Below are 20,227 nucleotides of genomic sequence, written 5' to 3' on the forward strand. Positions count from 1 at the left end.
CTATTTTATCTCTATGGCTCATTATGATTATCGCAGCCAATATAGTTACTGTGTATAATTTTTCCTCTAATGTTGAAGTATTGTAACTTGACTGCCTAAAATTCCAGTATCACATTTTTTCCTAATTGAAATCAATAAACTCATATCTTTGATAGGCTCTCCTACTATAGTCTATAGAGAGCCATCCACAGGGGTTTTCAAGAATTACAGAGCTCTCACTGTGGATTTCTTAATAGCTCAGTAGAGAGTGCCTTTTGAGTTATGTCAGAGAAACAGTCAGGGATAAGGGATACGGGTTAGCAAAAGATAAGCAAATTACATACAGTAAAATTAGACTAATAGTGTCTTTCTAAGCCTTTGTATACTTTCCTCTACATTTTTGCTTTTATATCTCATACTCATACTCATTTCTTCCTTCTGGTGCAGATTTCAACTGATTAATCCAACATATCACCAATGTCTGGTATCTGACAACATAGCAAGTTCTGATCTGAGAAGATGCAACAATGTCAAGGAAATTAGATGCATTAATTAATTCCATATGTCTGGTTCTAACTGCTGGAGTTTATTCTAGTAGATAGTCGCTCGTCTTTGCTGGATTAATTAGCAGGATTCTGATATTTTCCACCTTTTATGGTCTCCTACTTACATATGTAGGGTACACATCGTATCACTAAAACTACACTGATATCATGCAGTGTCAAGAAGGGGCAGATAATATCCAGAAATAAATGTGGGATTTAGAACTGAATGAAATAACATTCTAAACGATGACAGGAGTAAAAGTATTATGAGCAAGAGTCATTTTAAAATGAACAGGAGGGGCCGGCACTGTGGCTCAGCAGGTTAAAGCCCTGGCCTGAATCACCAGCATCCCATATTGGTGCCGGTAATAGTCCCAGCTGCTATGGCCTGGGATAGCAGTAGAAAATGGCCCAAGTCCTTGGACCCCTACACCCACCTGGGAGACCAGGAAGAAGCTCCTGGCTCCTGGCTTCAGATAGGCTCAGCTCCGGCCATTGTGGCCATCTGGGGAGTGAACCAGCAGATGGAAGACCTCTCTCTCTGTCTCTACCTCTCTCTTTAATTCTGTCTTTCAAATAAAGAAAGTAAATGAACAGGAATAATTTATTTTTAGTAAGTAACTTATGTGGGATCAAGGAATATATAATTAATCTTGAAAAAGTGCATATTGGTTACATTTCCCGGATGTGCAGGGCATTCTGGACACACACATTTAAGAGATTAGATGGTGTATTGATCAGGTCTTCCCAAAGTAAAAACCTCAAATCATAGTTTACTGTGTCCTCAAGCAGAATGAAGAAAGATAGAACTTGCATGCCTGCATGACAACTGAATTGTCTGAAAGCATTTTAAATGTGTGTTTGTGACTGTTCCACTCACTGCTGGCAGAAAACATGCTGTTCTAACTAGTAAGATGCAAGTAGTTACTCATGCAAGATAACAGCCAAGGACTGATGCCTTCACTGCTGGAAATGTGGCAAACGGCCAGAGAGAAGGGCAATGTGGTTGTGATGGTTCTGATATTTGAAAGATACTGAGAGCTGGAGCTGTGGCTCAATAGGCTAATCCTCTGCCTTGCGGCGCCGGCACACCAGGTTCTCACCCCAGTTGGGGCGCCGGATTCTGTCCCAGTTGCCCCTCTTCCAGGCCAGCTCTCTGCTGTGGCCAGGGAGCGCAGTGGAGGATGGCCCAAGTACTTGGGCCCTGCACCCCATGGGAGACCAGGATAAGCACCTGGCTCCTGCCATCAGATCAGCGTGGTGCGCCAGCCGTGGCAGCCATTGGAGGGTGAACCAATGGAAAAGGAAGACCTTTCTTTCTGTTGCTCTCTTTCACTGTCCACTCTGCCTGTCAAAAAATAAAAAAAAATAAATAAAAAATAAAAAATAAAAAATAAAACAAAGATACTGAGGAAGGGAGATGCATATGGTACTGCAAAGATGGTAGAGTTCACTGGCTACAGCTTAGTTGTACTGAAGTCCTTCAGAGAGATAACAGGAAATTAAGAAACATGACATCAATTAAAATTAAAGTGTGAGAACCCAGACACATCCTTGGCAAGTTACATAGAAACTCGTATCTTCAGCACTGGAAGTGTTAGGCACAGTTAGGCAAAAGAGGGAAGCATCAGGATTGTCACAGTGGTGCAAGGACTTGTGAATGTTCAGCCAAAACAGAGAAGCCAGGGTCCAGGACTGGAAGTGGTTAGCTTTGTAAGTCTCAGATCTCGTTAAAAATGGTGCATGTCCTGTTTTATAAAAGTTTATGCCTGGGTTAAATATCGCCATTCCACATCATTCTGGCCACACAAGGGGCCCTGAAACAGAACAAAGGACGGTGTACAGAAAAGATTGACCTGAGGAAAAAGCAGAAGTGTACTCTTGGGGCTGGTTGATCAAGAGTTGGGTACAGAAGAAGACAAGCCATAATGTGTTGACTTGGAGCACCTCATAAGGCCTGTGTTTAACAAGGATTGGGAGAGTTCTCAGAGTTGAACAACATTATGAGGACTTGGCCGGTGCCGCGGCTCACTAGGCTAATCCTCCACCTGCAGCGCCGGCACACCGGGTTCTAGTCCCAGTTGGGGCACCGGATTCTATCCCGGTTGCTCCTCTTCCAGTCCAGCTCTCTGCTGTGGCCTGGGAAGGCAGTGGAGGATGGCCCAGGTGCTTGGGCACTGCACCCCATGGGAGACCAGGGGGAAGAACCTGGCTCCTGGCTTCGGATCAGTGCAGCTCTGGATATTGTGGCCAATTGGGGAGTCAACCAGCAGATGGAAGACCTCTCTCTCTCTCTGCCTCTCCTCTCTCTGTTTAACTCTGACTTTCAAATAAATAAATAAATATTTAAAAAAGAGAGAGAGAGTATTAGGAAGAACTATAAAGGATTTGAGCTTGTATTGGGTGCTTTTTTAGAGAGCATTTAAGGAAGCAAGTCTTTACTATGCTTGTATGCTGTTCAAAGCCTGGGGTAATTTTATGATTGGTGTCTTAATAAATCTTACTATTATCTTGCTACTAAATTTATGAAAAAGGAGATTGAAACTTTAATTCTAAAAAAAAGTCATCATATTAACTAAGGGAGATGCTTGTCCATTTTTCTTCCTTTTGGACAATATTCATGGTCTGTCTGTGTTAAGGTGTGATTATGGAGTGGCCTTGTCTTTGTCTTGATCCATCACCATCACAGAGAGACCTTGACTAAGGCTGATGTTCTGTGAAATTGTTAATGTTCAGCTGAAACCAAGAACACAGCACTAACTGACAGCACCAGGCTCCTCTCAGACGCAGAGATGACTTCTCTTTTTCTAATCACACTTTCACATGAAAGCAAGAATTTAAAATAAATACACACACAAAAGTACTTTCAGGACTGCAATGGTTAACTCAAAGACGGTTGCAATGGAAAAGGTAAGCTGGATAAGGAAAATTTTATAACAAATGTCCTCTTGCAATGCTATCTCTGGAAATCCAATGTTTGTTATTTATAAAATATATAGTGGGGCAGGTTAAACGGCCCTCTACAGCACCAACATCCAATATGGGCACCAGTCTGAGACCCGGCTGCTCCACTTCTGATCCAGTTTCCCAAAAATGGCCTGGGAAAGCAGTGGAAGATGGCCCAAGTGCTTGGGTCCCTGCACCCATGTGGGAGACCCAGCAGAAATTCCAGGCTCCTAGCTTTTGCCTGGACCAGTCCTGGTCATTATGACCATTTGGGAGCATTTGGGGAGTGAACCAGTGGATGGAAGATCTCTCTCGCTTGATTCTCTCTCTCTCTCTTTTTCTCTCTCCTGCTCTCTCTCCAACTCTGCCTTTCAAATAAATAAATCTGAAAATAAAAGAAAAGAAATGGGATATATAGGCCGGCCAACATTGTGGCACAGAGTTAAGCTACCACCTGCAATGCCAGCATCCCAATATGGGCCCCGGATGTGTCTTACCTGTTCCACTTCCAATCCAGCTCCCTGTTAATGCACCTGGGAGATCAGTGGAGGATGGTCCACTACCAACCACATGGCACAAAAACACCTAAGGCACCCAAGCACCCAAGACACCCATGTGTCCTTGCCACCCACAAGGGAAACCAGGATGGAGTTCCAGTCTCCTGACTGCAGCCTGATCCAGTATTGGCTATTATGTCTCTTTGGAGAGTGAACTAGAAAATGGAAGATCCATCTATCTCTCTGTCTCTCCCTCTCTCTGTAAGTCTGCCTTTCAAATAAATAAGTAAATACTATATATTTTTTGACAGGCAGAGCTAGAGAGAGGAGAGGCAGAGAGAAAGGTCTTCCTTTTCCATTGGTTCACCCCCCAAGTGGCTGCTATGGCCGGCATGCTGTGCCAATTCGAAGCCAGGAGCCAGGTGTCTCCTCCCGGTCTCCCATGCGGGTGCAGGGCCCAAGGACTTGGGCCATCCTCCACTGCCTTCCCGGGCCACAGCAGAGAGCTGGACTGGAAGAGGAGCAACCAGGACAGAATCCGGCTCCCCAGCCTGGACTAGAACCCGGTGTGCCGGCGCCGCAGGTGGAGGATTAGCCTAGTGAGCCACAGTGCTGGCCAGTAAATAACTATTTTTAGAAGAATATATAGCTGAGCAGATCATTAAATAAGAGCACAGATATTATGGGAAAGAGTGACAGGTCACACTCATGAGAAATGATTAGAAAGGATCCTAAGGGAAGATAGTTCTTAAAGGCAACTCCAAGAAATGAGTAGATTTCAACAAGCAAAAATAACAAAAATACTCATTTAGAGAGATGAGTATGAGCCAGCACAGAAGGCCAAGACAAAGGGGGATAAATCAGTGTCCTGAAGGAATGTAATGAAATGTTATTTGTAAGGCCTTAATAAAATCTGAGGCATTTCTGCTTAGGAAGAAGGCCACTACAGGTCTTCATGGTTGTTTAAGAGAGAAAGAGATGTTCGAATTAAAGTAATTTGGACTTACAGGTGAGAGCTAGGGGAGAGACACATGGTTAAGGGCAGCCTTAAGATATTAAAGGTTGTGACCTCATGAAAGGCAGGGTAGAGGGCTAAGCTGCTGTTTGTGATGCTGGAATACCCTAGTGGAGCACAGCTTTGGATCTCAGCTGCTCAGCTGCAGATCCAACTTCTTGTTAACATGCCTGGGAAGGCAGCAGATGATGGCACAAGTGCTAGAGCTCATGCCAGCATGTGTGAGACTAGGATGGAGTTCCTGGCTTCTGGCTTTGGCCTGCTCCCCTCCTTCAAGTTTTCCATTTGGGAAGGGGACCAATGAATGGAAAATCACTTTCTCTCCTTCTCTTTCCTCTCTTTCTCTCTGTCACTTGGTTTTCAATAAAAGAGATCATTTTAGAAAAGAGACATTGTATTTAGTGAGGACAGAGAAATTGACAGTAAAAATAGAGAAAAAGTTAGTTTGCCTATGAAATACTAAAATTTGGAACATGGATGAAGTATCCATGGAAATATTCAATATGCATTTACAAATTCATACATAGATTACAGAGATTGGCTAAAAGTTGGTGTATGGTGACTTAAAATAGAAGAATGATTCTAAGAATCATTTTGATGAGTACTTTATGTTAAGAAAATGGGAGAGGAATTTATAGCTTCCAAAGAGAGAGAGAGAAAGTGTGGTCAACAAACCACACAAAAAAGTCATATTGTACCTACCTTGGGAAGGGAATTTCATGATTACCACAGATCCTATTAAAGGAGTATAAAATGTGAACTGAGAAAAAGAGCTTGTAGTACAGATTGTGAAATAATTGTTGATTTATTAGAAAGGAGTCACAAAATTTATTAATGGAATAAAAAAGTGTGCGGTTAAGAAATAGAGATCATTTGGGAAAAAACTGTGGCTAACTTAAAGAAATTAAGAATAACAGCAAATTTCAGAAAGTGATTTTATTAGTTAAGATAATTTTGTACATAGCAATCAAAACATAAGGGATAGAATATGTGGGTGAATGTTTGATGAGGTAAAATGTAGGAAGCAAGAACAGGAATGGTTGGAAAAAGTTCTTTTTCTGATAAAAATCAGAAGCAAAGGTGGCTAAGCTTTTAATTTGAGGAGGTACATAGTGTCTTCCCTCAGTATTTACATTAGATATTGAAACACAGTCTTGCAAAGTTCTAGCTCAGGTTGCATAGACAACATTTAGGGATGCTCTCTGAGGAAGAGAATGCAGAGTAAACAGCTGAGTACGCATATTTACAAAGAGCACTGAAGTGTCAGCTGAGATAGAGCATGTGGATTCTGAGCATGTGTGATAAAGATGATTTCAACTTTCCAGGAACTCCTGGAGCTCGGAATAGGAGTAACGGAATTGGCAACCAGGTGCTATGTGGATCTAACAATTGAAGAGTTATGCATTAGCAAAAGTCAGCTGATACTATTGTTTAAATATTTGAATTCCTAGTACTTTCCTGTTTAACTATTATGCCAGTTACTTAAAGGAAAGCATTAAATCACCAACTGTTATTGATATTTGTCTATTTCTTTTTCATTTCTGTTAGTTTTTTATTTGCATTTTTGAACCATTGTTAAATAAGTATAATAGAGTTACAGTATTTTTGATACATTGAGTTCATTAATATAAAATGTTCTTCTTTATCCCTTACAGTATCTTTTTCAGATATTATGATGGCATTTTACTTTTTATAGTCTTTCAATTTAAAAATATCTTCAGATACTCATATAACATGCCCAACTTGCAGAACTTAAATTTAAATACATATCTCTTGAATGTTCCCTAGGTACTTGGCATTCAATATTAAACAGAAGTGACTAAAATCATAATGCTTAATATACCACTTATTTCTTATTAATCAAGCAATCAAATGAGCCAGATAATACATAACTAAAAGAACTACATCATTTTTTAAATCTTAAAATATATCTAAGCTAGAATTAACTTCAAAATAAAATCATAGGACCTCATGATAATTTCTTTTTGGGTTTCTCAAATTTGATATGCAAAATTATAAGGGAAATATAATAAAGCAAATGAAGAAATGGTAACAAAACAAACCTACACTGTAAATTATAAAGAATGTCTGAAAATGTGTGAAATTTATGCCACGATAAGGGATGAAGCACAAACCTAGGAACTTGTGTTTTGCAAACTTGGTAAGACAAGACCTGGGATGTCCACATCCCAGTGCCTGAGTTCCAGTCCCAGCTCTACTCCCAATCCCAGCTTCCTGCTAATAGACGTTATGGGAGGTAGTGTAGACGGCTGGAGAAATGGGTCCCTGCCTTCAGCCCTAGCCCTAGCTGTTCATGGGCCTTTGGAGAGTGAGCCAGGAAAGGCAACTCTCTCTTCTTTCCTCTCTCCTCTCTCCTGTGGTCTCTCACCACTCTTCTCGCTTCTCTTCCCTCTCCTCTCCCCCTCTCTCTCCATCCCTCTTTTCAAATAAACAAAATTAATGAATAAGCACAATTTTCACAAGCTAAATAGTCTTTAGTAAATATGCATACTCAACTGTTTATTCTGCATTCTCTTCCTCTGAGAACATCCCTAAATGCCTGCAACAACTGGGGTCAGGCAGGCTAAGACAGGAGCTCGGAACGCAATCCAGATTTCCCACCTGAGTAGTAGGGACACAATCAGTTACATCACTGCCTCCCAGGGTATGTATTACCGGGAACTGGTCAGAATTAAAGCTGGGACACAAACTCAGGTACTCAGATGTGGGATGTGGGTGTCCTAACAACCACTAGGCCAAATGCACACCTCATATTGGTGTAATACTGATGCTATCTTCTGCTTCTAAAAAGAGAACCCTGCCTCTGATCAACACATCCTACTTAATGGTGACAGTGACCATTGGCTGACAATTATTTCAGCATTTCACTATTGGCTTGAAGGCTCCACTATTTTATTAGTTTTCTTCTATTCTTATTCAGAGATGTTTCTATAAATGATTGTTAAATTTAATTAAGTAGATTTGGGTTATATTTGGATATAGTATATAATTTGTCTCATTTTAATTATTGATGTAAAATTGATGCTAAGTTCAACACTAACCTACAATGAGACACCTACACTTTCTATCTGAAATGTGTAATTTTTTTCACATTATCCTTGACTGCAATTTCATTAGGACAATTCAATGGTGGTACATGCATTCATTAAAAGCCTGGGGCACATTGACCCCATTTAATTTGTAGATTGAGTATTTTACTGAGCATAGATACATTCATTTTGTTACATTTAATACTTATTTCTCTGAATCTAATCTTCTACACCTCTGAATGACCTGTTAGCCTCTATTTGCTCTCTGGGTGCCCCTTTCTAGTATTTGATCTTGGAGAGTGATTATTTGTCTTTTGTTTTTCTTACTTTTTTGGTATATTCTGAATTATGAAATAGATTCATTCGGTTTCTTTGATTAGAAGTTCAAATCTAAGATACATATTAATTTACAGGTTTGTAGTTCTTGGAGCAGTTGAACAGTTATGTCATAGGAGAGTATGTTTTACATGCATCTCCTTGAGAATTATCATAGTTTTTTAAAGGATTTATTGATGCCTGTGAAAGGCAGCATTACAGAGTCAACCTCCAGCCACCAGCTCACTCCTCAAATGGTCACAACAGCAGAGCTGGATGAGATCAAAGCCAGGAGCTTGGAACCCCATCTGGATCCTCCATGCCAGGGGCCGAAGTGATTGGGCCATCTTCCACTGCTTTCCAAGGCACATGAGCAGGGAGCTGGATAGGAAGTGGAGCAGCTTATATGGTATGTGGGTGTCATAGGTGGTGGCTTAACCCACTGCACCATGACACGTCTCCTCTTATTAGTTTTTTGATAAAGTCCCATGAGACCTATCCAGAAGGAAACCACAACACGTAGGCATTCACTCTTAATCTCTTTTCCTCAATTTACTCTTTGAGTACTAATTTTTCTTTGTCAGGTTATAATGTTGCATTCCCCAATAATCAGAACATTTTTTGGAAAAATTTGGGAAGAATTGGTATTTTTAAGTGTTTGCTAGATTTCAGTAGTGAAGCCAACTGGTACTGAGCTTTTCTTTGATGGGATTTTATTTCTGATTCATTCTTTTTATTCTTTGTCAAAATTTCTTTTTTCATTATTTATTCTTGATAGATTGCATATTTAAAGGAATTTATCCATTTGTTCTAAGTTTCCCATAGTACTCTCCTATGACCCTTTGTATTCTTAGCTGTCAGTTGTAATGTCTCCTCTTCCACTTCTGATTCTATTTCTGCCTTCTTTTTGTTTTTAGACTCGTTAAGTGACAGTCCATTTTATTCATCTTCTAAAAGATTCTAATTTTTGAAAAATATTTCCTATCATTACTTTTGTTCTCATTTTTTTATTTCTGCTTTGATCTTTTGAATTTTCTTCCTTCTAATAGCTTTGGGTTTAGCATGTTGCTCTTTTTTTAGTTCCTTGAAGTAGAACTTGAAGTTGTTTACTTGATACTCTTTTTTGATGTAGATGGTTTCCCCTGTAAAGCTCCCTATTAAGCTGTTTTTTTTTTTTTTTTTTTTTTTGGTGCATCTCATAAACTTTGCTATACTGTGTTACCATGCTTGTTAGCCTCAGGCCAGTTTTATTTCTCTTTTATTTTCTCCTTTAGTCCATTGGTTGTTTAAGAGCACATTTTTTAATGCCCACATAATTCTGATTTTTCCAAAACTCCCCCTATTATTGATTTCTAGTTTTACACTATGATTATCAAGAAGGAAACTTGATATGATTTCAAACACACGTTTATTAAGTTATTTTGTAGCCCAGCATATTCTCTGTTTTGAATAATGCTTGTCACTCTTGAGAAGAATGTGTGTTCTGCTTCTGTTAGATGGAAGCTTCTGTGAGTGCTTATTTGATGCCTCTGATCTAAAGTTAGTTCAACTCCAATGTTTCTTTATTGATTTTTTCAGCGATTTGTCTGTTGTTGAAAGAGTGATAATGAAGCCTCCTGCTATTACTGTGCTGCAGTGTCTCCTCAGGTCTATTAACAGTCACCTTGTATACTGGTGCTCTGATAGGCACATGAGTACATATTTATTTTATATGTTATTGATGAAATTGCCCTTTTATCATCTATAATGAGCTCAGTGCCTATTGTTATGTAAAGGATTTATAGGAAAAGATAGACTGAATGGGTGATGAGGAGGGAAACCTCAGCAGGAAAATATAAACCATAAAAAAGAAATGAACAAATTTCAGAAATGAAATGTACAGTAAAAGGTGGCATGGGGACAATCAGCCAACTCAAACATATATGGGATAGATACAGCTATCAATTTAAAAATTAATATAAATAGTGTGCATGTGTGTGAATGAGATAACATGATCTCTTATTTGTGTACTTGGATTCCCAGAACTAAAGGAGCAAAAGAAGAGAAAAGAAATATTTTAAGAATTAATGACAGGGGCCGGTGCTATGGTGCAGTGGGCTAACACCCTAGCCTGAAGTGCTGGCATCCCATATGGGCACTGGTTCAAGACTGGGCTGCTCCACTTCCAATCCAGCTCTCTGCTATAGCTTGGTAAAGAAGTAGAAGATGGCCCCAGTCCTCCCAAGACCCACGTGGGAGACCCCACTTGGGAGACCTGTGGGAAGCTCCTGACTCCTGGCTTCGGATTCATGCAGCTCTAGCTATTATGGCCAATTGCGGAGTCAACCAGCAGATGGAAGACCTCTCTCTCTCTCTCCCTGCCTCTCCTCTTTCTGTTTAACTCTGAATTTTTTTTTTTTTTTGACAGGCAGAGTTAGACAGTGAGAGAGAGAGAGACAGAGAGAAAGATCTTCCTCTTCCATTGGTTCACCCACCAAATGGCCACCACGGTGGGAACTGTGCCGATCTGAAGCCAAGAGCCAGGTGCCTCCTCCTGGTCTCCCATGCAGGTGCAGGGCCCAAGAACTTGGGCCATCTTCCACTGCACTCCTGGGCCACAGCAGAGAGCTGGACTGGAAGAGGAGTAACCAGGAGACAGAATCCAGTGCCCCAACCGGGACTAGAACCCAGGTTGCCGGTGCCACAGGCGGAGGATTAGCCAAGTGAGCCATGGCACTGGCCAACTCTGACTTTCAAATAAATAAATAAATATTTTTTTAAAAAAAGAATTAATGACAAAGAATTTCCAAAATTTTAATGGAAACTTAGATCATGGAAGGTATGAGTATTTATAGAAAATTTCAATCAACCCTGTGTGAATGTGCAGAATATATTTCCTTAACCTAATTAAAAGTTTCTGACTTTCTAAAAATGTTATTATGTTCTTTTTAAAATATATTTTTAATTACTTGAAAGACATCGTTATGGAGAGAGAGAGAGAGAGAGAGAGAGAGAGAGAGAGAGAGAGAGAGAATGAGAATGACAAATAGAGATAGATCTCTGGTTCATTCCCCTAGATGGTCACAACAGCCAGGTCTGGGTCAAGCTGAAGCCAGGAACCAGGAGCTTCTTCCAGGTCTCCATGTGTGTGACAGAGGCCAAACACTTGGTCCATCTTCCACAGCTTTTCTCAAGCCATTAGCAGGGAACTGGATCAAAAGTGGAGCGGCTGGGACTGGAACCAGCGCCCATGTGGGATGCCGGCACTGCAGGCGTTGGCTGTACCTGCTATGACACAGCATCAGTCCCTGTACTTTTCTTAATCACATAAATTAATCAATTTGGTCTGTTCATTTTGAAGATTGTTGTTTTCAAATCTGAGTACAACTTATATTAATCATTATTATTTAATTTATTAAATGTGTAGATTGTCCTCCAAACATTTTTCTATTTCTCTGAAGTGCTTTTCATGTTATTTTCTTTTACTACTACCTTATACCAGGCTTTCTTTTAGTCTTTCAATCGTTTAGTTGGAATACTGCTGTAGCTCATCTACTATATCTCATTTAATATGCCCATAATTTTGTTCTTAATTTACCTAAATACTCTTCATATTACCCAATCTGTGGGTGTAGGTCTGTCTAGAAATGTTAATTTTACTTATTTAAGTTACTAGGTTTTGTTTGCAATTTCTCTTTAAACAGTTCAAATAATTTAAAAAATACTTCAATGAACACACATAGATGTAACAATTTTCAATATTTTCATGTTCACTTCATATATAAATATTGTACACATAGATATGGATTTTAAAGCAAGATGGATGTATTAATATTGGAATGCATAGGATTCATGACAGCCAGTTGAGTCTCTCACATCCAGTGCCTCACACTGACTGCTACCCTATCTGACATGTCAGGGTGCTTGTGTTTACGCTGGGCTCAGCTGCAGTACCCAGGGTATTATTTCATGCTCTGCTGATTACCAGGCTTATGTGAAGTGTGGCTGGATGCAGATTAAGAAAGACTAAGTAGACTTGATATACACCAGTGTAGTCTGTATAAATTAAAATACAAAGAAATAACAAACAAAACTCGCAGTAGTAGTGGTTCGAGTACTGACTGCTGCACTTCCGATCCAGCTCTCGAGTATGGCCTGGGAAAGCAGTGGAGATGGCCCCAGTCCCTGCACCCCCATGGGAGACCCAGAAGAAGCTCCAGGCTCCTGGCTTTGGATTGGCACAGCTCTGGCCATTGCAACCACTTGGAGAGTGAACCAGCAGATGAAAGACACTTCTCTCTCTCTCTCTCTGCTTTCGCCTCTCTGTAACTTTGCCTGTCAAATACATAAATAAATCTATAAAAATAATGAAAAAAAGAAATGGAGTACAAAAATGAAACAGAAACTTGAGGTTAACCAACTTTATAAAAGGAGCCTGCCTTCGTTAAGTTTAAATGCATGAAAAAGGCATCTAATAAGGCATAACATATGCAAATATTGAAAGAGAATACTAACATCACAGGCAATGCTTGCAAAGTGCCTAAATTCTATTTTCTAACTGTAGTTTTGATGAAGAGATCATTACCAATGTTAAGTTATACAGTTAATAATTGTTTTCATTACAGAGAATCCTTTTGTACTATTCTGTACTTCGGAAAACTGCTGTATGAATTAGAGAACAAATAAATTTACAAATTAAATATTTCAGGAACTAAAAACAATGTAAAAGGCTAATGATAGTAATACAATTTTGAAAATGCCTACATAGGAATTCCAGCACTCTTTCTCATTCCCTATTTATAAGGTGTTTATACTTAGAGGTTATTACTGATACCAACAGTAAACTAATGTACAATTTAAGCAATAGTGCTAAAAGAAGTTCAGTAGCTCAGAGTTCCTTCCTTGCTTTTGTTCACAAATGTCTTCTTGAAAACACAAATGTTTGAATCACAACTTGAAGAATGTGGTAGATCTAGACAAGTTGAAGTGATCAATGGAACTAATATTCAAACATAAAATACGCCTCATAGTCAGAAAAACACCATTTAGGTGGAGAACATTCCTTGTTTTCTCCTGCACCCATTCACTCCTTCTCGTTTAACCCTTGTTTATTCCTTCATCTCTTGTCTTTGATGGCTATTCCAACACATTCAATGAGATTTTTATAAACCGCATTGTACCCTCATGGCAAACAGAAACTCCCTCTATATTTAGTAAGGATAAAAATAGTTCAGTGGGTGCTATGGTTTCAATGTGTCCTTTAGAAAAGTATGTGTAGAGAATTTAATCCATAATTCAACTTTGTTAGTAGATGGGGCCCATGGGGAGGTGTTTACATCTTGGTCCATTCTTACAAATCAATTAGTGTAATTTATAAAGGGGCTTAGAGTTGCAAGTTCTGTCCCTTGATATCTTTTGGTATTTGGTCCTTCTACCATGATTTCTTAGGAAGAAGGCCCATGCCAGATGCTGGCTTCTGTAGACCCATGAGCCAACAATCGCTGTTCATTACAAACTACCCAATTTGTATATTATTGCAGCAGCAAAAAATGAACTAAGACAGTGTGGTTTTGCGGCACCCATCCAAACACATTTCCATTTCTTGTAGTGTGCAACGTGGCTCAGTAGATCAAATTGTGTTTGCTGATACTCAACATATAATTTTTGTTCAATGTCAGTTTGAACAAGTATCATGATGATGTTTAAAGTTACCCTTACTGATTCTGTGACTGCTTCTTCTATCAGCTTGAGACAAGATTGTTCAAGTATCCAAATATAAATGTATATCTGTTCTCCTTCGTGTTTTGAAGCTTTCACAGTAAGTGAACATACATTTAAAACTGCTGTGTTGAGGCCGGCGCTGTGGCGCAGTGGATTAAAGTCACCGCCTGCAGTGCCAGCATCCCATATGGGCGCCGGTTCAAGTCCCAGCTGCTCCACTTCCGATTCAGCTCTTTGCTATGGCCTGGGAAAGTGGTAGAAGAAGGCTCAAATCCTTGGGCCCCTGCATCTTCGTGGGAGACATGGAAAAAGCTCCTGGCTCCTGGCTCCTGGCTTCAGATCAGCTCAGCTCTGGCCATTGTGGTCATTTGGGGAGTGAACCAGCAGATGGAGGACCTCTCTCTCTCTCTCTCTACCTCTCTACCTCTTTGGCTCTACCTCTCTTTGTAACTCTTTCAAATAAATAAAATAAATTTTTTTTTTCAAAAAACTGCTGTGTTTTCAGTTGACTTCATCAATACGTAATGTCCCTCTTTGCAAACATTTGTAATTTTCCTTATTCTGAAATATAGTTTCCAACATTAACCCAGTAGTATATTTTTACATCCTTTAACCTTTGCTTTGTCATTATATTTAAATGGTGTGCCTTGTTGAAAACACTTATCTGAGTATTTCCTTGTTATTCAGCCTGATGATATTTTGACCTCTGATTTGGGGGGTTAGACCATTTACATATACTTACAGTGATGTTGATGATTGATTTTGAATGTAGTTTTATAGTCTCTATTTATTTGTATTTTTCCACTTTTCCTGCTTTCTTGCAGATAGAATCCAAAACCCAATTGCTTGTGATTCTTTCTCCATTCATGATTTATTACACATTAGATTTAGTTTTTTATGGGTTACACTTGTGTCTAGAATATGCGTCTTTTTTCATATGTTGTCTTCACCTGACAACTTCATGCATAGCTCATCCTTCCATAATCTGCTTCTTATGTGCTATGGTTGACATACATTTTCCTTCCCATTTGTTATAAAGCTTATAATGCAGTATCAGTACTTTAGATTTCAGTCAATCATTATCATTTAGAGTGATAACAGTAAGCTAATGTTGTTGTCCATAGTCACATTTTTTAAAAAAGGATTTATTTATTTATTTGTTTATTTTAATGACAGAGCAACAGAGGGAGGGAGAGACAAGACTGAGAGAGAGAGAGACAGAGAGAATCTTTCCATCTGTTTTTTCTCATCTAAATGGTCACAATAGCTAGGTCGAGCCAGGTGGAAGCCAGGATCCAGGAACTACGCAGGTCTCCAACATGGGCGGCAGAGGCCCAAGTAATTGAGCCATCTCCTCCCACTTTCTCAGGCACATTAGCAGGGAACTGGGTCAGAAGCTAAGTAGCCAGGACCTGGGCTGGCTTTCCACCATAGGATGATGGGCTGCAGCTGGTGGCTTAACTCACTGAGCCACGACTCCAGCTCCCTTATTCACTTTCACCTGTACCATATCTCGTGCATTTCATTTGTGTGTGTGTAGATCCAAATTTCTTCCAGCTATCTTTTTCCTTCTATCTGACGATGATCTTAACATTTTTGGAGGCGCATCTTTTGTAGCAATTTCCCTCTACGTTCATTTGTCTGAAAAACTCCATTGCTAGCTATTAAAATCTACAGTGGGCATGTGTGTTTCCCTCAGAATCTCAAATTGTCACTGCATTTTCTTCAGGCTTCCATTGTTTCTGATTATAATTCTTGTGTAATTTGTACTTGGTGTCTATGTGTGCAGTGTTTTCTTCTTATCCCTACCAACCAGAATTTCTTGATTACTTTAGTAATTAATTAATGAGTTGTATAGGTGTGGTATGGTATGGTATAGTGTGTGTGTGTGTGTGTGTGTGTGTGTGGTTCCTAGGGTCTCAGGGGTTGTAGTATCTGTAGTATGCTATACTTCAAAAATTGGCAAATTCTAAGTCATGAACACTTTAGTTGATCTTTTCCCACTTTGTCTCTTTTCTTTTCCCAGGGCACCTGTTATATATTTGTGAGATCTCTTGATATTGTCCCATAATCACTGCTTGCTTTACTATAGTTTTTTTAAAGCTATTTATTTATTTGAAAGACAAAGCACAGTGTGTGTATAGTGATGGGGTACAGAGAGAAAGAGAGAGCTCCCATAAGTTAGTTTGCTCTTCAATTGTGTGAATCCTAAGGAAAGACCCAGCTGAAGCAAAAACCTGGAGACCATTCAGTCTCCCATATTGCTGGCAAGGACCCAAATACTTGGCCATTACCTGCAAGAATACACACCAGCAGGAAACTGGAGTAGAAGTTGTGGAAGTGGGATTCAAACCAGGTACTCCAATATGGAATGTAGGCATCCCAAACAGCATCTTAACGGCTGCAGCAAACACCCACTCCTGCTCTGAGTTTTGTTGATGGTTTATTTTAATTTATACAGACTACACTGATGTATATCAAGTCTACTTAGTCTTTCTTAATCTGCATCCAGCCACACTTCACATACGCCTGGTAATCAGCAGAGCATGAAATAATACCCTGGGTAATGCAGGTGAGCCCAGTGTAAACACAAGTACCCTGACATGTCAGATAGGGTAGGAGAAGAGTCAGTGTGAGGCACTGGATGTGAGAAAGACTCAACCGGCTGTTAGGAAAGAACCAAGAAGGAAGGCAGGCAGGCAGGTGTCAGAAACTGGTAAAGAGAAGGAAATCAATTTTTTCTCTAGCATCTCTACAAATAAGACTTCTAACACCTAATAATTTTAGTCCAGTGAGATCCTTGTACATCTGGGCTCCAGAACTATGAAATAATAAATGCTCATTGGTTTAGGACACTGAGTTTCTTGTGACTTGTTAACATCAAGAGTGGTTTGAATGTATGCACTGCTTTTCCGACAAAGACAAAGGGTTTTTACTTCTACCTCTTCTCCTGAAGTGCAAGATCAGTTGGACAGACAAGAACAACAACAATAAAAATGTATATTATAGATAGGCACCACAGGCTTTTCTACTTCCTGTATGCATTCCTAAGTGTATTTCATGAGAAATGATGACACCAACTGATGTGGTTCAAAATATATAGAGAGGAAATATTTAAGACAAAAAAAAAATGCTACTAACTGGGGAACATAAATTTAGGTAAAGAGGGTTATATTTCTTTTCTCAAACAAGTAAAATGATGATAACATTAGACTCAATCATGTATATATTATGTAATGCCCAGAAAAAAACTTTCTATTAAAGTTATAAAAATGAGGTTCTAGGCCGGCGCCACGGCTCACTAGGCTAATCTTCCACCTGCGGCGCCGTCACACTGGGTCCTAGTCCCAGCTGGGGCATCAGATTCTGTCCCGGTTGCTCCTCTTGCAGTCCAGCTCTCTGCCGTGGCCCGGAAAGGCAGTGGAGGATGGCCCAAGTGCTTGGGTCCTGCACCTGCATGGGAGACCAGGAGAAGCACCTGGCTCCTGCCATCGGATCAGCGCAGCGCCAGCCGTAGCGGCCATTTGGGGAGTGAACCAACGGAAGGAAGACCTTTCTCTCTGTCTCTCCCTCTCACTGTCCACTCTGCCTATCAAAAAAAAAAAAATGAGGCTCTAAAAAATGTACAAATAAACAACAGGAAAGTAAAACAGAAAATAAAATCATAAAGACAAACAAAATAAAATGACAGATGTAAGTCCTAACACATCAACAATTAGAATAAATGCAAATGATGTGAAAATATCAATTAAAAGTAGATATCAACAGGGTAGTAAAAGCAAGAAAGCTTGATTCCATTATATGCAGCCTCAAGAAATCAGATTCAGAAATGTTGATAGAAGGAAGTTAAGAATGAAAGGGAGAAAAATAATTATACATCATGCCAATACTAATAAAAGAAAATTTGAAGTGGCTGTATGAGCATTAACAGAAGATAAAGTAGATTTCAAAGCACAGATGATTTCCAGAATCAAAGAGTGACATAATATTGAAATAAAAATCTCGAGGTCGGAGCTGTGGCCTAGCAGATAAAGCTGCCACCTGCAGTGCCAGCATCTCATGTGGATGCAGGTTTGAGTCCCAGCTGCTCCACTTCCGATCCAGCTCTCTGCTGTGGCCTGGGAAAGCAGTGGAGGATGGCCCAAGTCCCTGGGCCCCTGCATCTGTGTGGTAGACCTGGCTTTGGATCTGTGCAGCCCTGGCAGTTGCAGCCATCTGGAGAGTGAACCATTGGATGGAAGACCTCTTCTCTCTCTCTCTGGACCACTTGGGCCACCTTCTGTTGCTTTCTCGGGAGCATTAGCAGGGAGCTGGATCAGAAATGGAGCAGCTGAGACTTGAACCAGTGCCCATATGGGATGCTGGTACTGAAGGCAGTGCCTTAACCCACAACAACACAATGCCAGCCACTAAATACCTAATTTAAAAATGTATTTACTGGGGCTGGCACTGTGGTGTAGTAGGTTAAGACTCCACATGTGGTGTCAGCATCCCATATGGGCACCGATTCAAGTTCCACTACTCCACTTCAGATTCAATTTCCTGTTAATGGCATGGGAAAGCAGTGGAAGACGGCCCAAGTGCTGGGGCCCCTGCCCCAGCAAGAGAGACCTGGTAGATGCTCCTGCCTCCTGGCTTCAGTGCGGCCCAGCTCTGGACATTGCGACCATTTGAGGAGTGAACCAGCGGATGGAAGACCTTTCTCTCTGAGTCTCTCCCTCTCTCTAACTCCACCACTCAAATAAATAAACATAAAAAAGTTGGTTTATTTCTTTATTTTCTTTTTTCTAATCATTGGTTCACTTGCATAACAGCAAGTAGTGCTGGGCCAAGAGAAAGCCAGCAGCCCAGACTCAATCCGGATGTCCCATGTGAGTGCAGGGATACAAGTACTTCAGGCATCATCTGCTGCCTTCCAGGGTGTGCATTAGCTGGAAGATGGACCAGATGCAGAGAATCTACAACTAAAACCAGTACCCCAGTCTAGGATTCAGGCATATGAAGTGGCAACTTAACCACTGCTCCAATCATCTGCTCCAAAACAAGCACTTTAAGTGATAATCTACTCACTAGAATGTGAACTACTTTGATGACAAGTATATTTTTCACCATTTGTAATTATTATGGAAATTTCAAAAATTGGTTTAGTTCAAATGGCAATCATTAACTTTTAGTATCTCTAGCCACAAACATTCTCCAGCACTATGTTTAGTGCTATATGATCTCAACAAACACAAAGTAACACTTCTCAACACAGATATTTTAAAACTAGGCATAAAGCATATTATCAAAACAGGTGGCATAATGTAGGGGGCACCAGAATATTTGTCCCAGACCTTGATTTGAACCCTATTTCTTACAAGATACTGCAAAGCTGAGTTGTATAAATTGATGTTTACAGAAATTATACTTTATTAAAAATATAGTTTAGGGAATTTTTCAGCAAGAATTTATATATTACATAGCTACTGTTGATTAAATAATTCCATCAGTGAAGCCATTGACTCATTTATTCTATATATATATTCTATATATAGTCTACACACTTTTCACTATGGTTTTTCTAGAAGCTAGAGAAAAACCAATATAAGAGCATTTTTAAAAGCTTGTGGTAAAATGGAATTAAAAGTTAATTTTTGGGGGTAGCCAAAATATTTTTTGAAATCCAATGCAAATTCATAATTTGCATTTTAATAATACATATTTTCCATGAACATTTTGAATATCCCCAGTAAGCATGAATTTGCCCCACCAAAAAAAAAAATTTACAACAAAACAAACTTATTTTTAATTCAATTTCACACAAACATTTTGAAGTACCCACATATAGTCTTGGCTATCATGGAATATACAACTTGGACAGTAGACAAATTGATCAGTGGCTACATGCAGAATACCAAAGGTGATAAATGCTGTGAACAGAGTTTCTGATGCTATTGTACCTGGGAGGGAGATAGGCCATTTGTGCTGCTATAAGAAATATCTTAGACTGGGTAGCGACAGAAAGGGATTTCCCACAGTTCTGGAGGATGGGAAGTCAAAGAGCACAGTCCTGGAAGGTTCAGGAGTCTGTTGAAAATCCCATCCTTGCTTCCAAGATGGCGCCTTGCAAGTTGTGTTCTTATGAGGGACAGCAGAACAGAGACAGGGCAGAAGGGACACATGGCTCCTTCAACAAAT

The 20,227-nt window shown here is 39.8% G+C and overlaps 1 protein-coding gene across 12 annotated transcripts in view; it reads right to left on the reverse strand.

The window, feature by feature from the left end:
* LOC149124920 (uncharacterized) overlaps positions 1-20,227 on the reverse strand; it is a 73,277-nt gene that overhangs the window by 47,232 nt on the left and 5,818 nt on the right. Inside the window, exon 3 of one of the 12 annotated variants that reach the window (XR_016211700.1) lies at positions 17,381-17,636. The exons of the other annotated variants lie outside the window; for them this stretch is intronic. The gene's annotated coding sequence lies outside the window, so the exon portion shown is untranslated. Of the gene's footprint in view, positions 1-17,380; positions 17,637-20,227 lie in introns of those variants that run through there. 12 annotated transcript variants of the gene reach the window in all.

This window comes from Oryctolagus cuniculus, chromosome 8, assembly GCF_051225735.1.
Source record: "Oryctolagus cuniculus isolate XC-2025 breed Fujian yellow rabbit chromosome 8, ASM5122573v1, whole genome shotgun sequence".
Classification (NCBI taxonomy): domain Eukaryota; kingdom Metazoa; phylum Chordata; class Mammalia; order Lagomorpha; family Leporidae; genus Oryctolagus; species Oryctolagus cuniculus.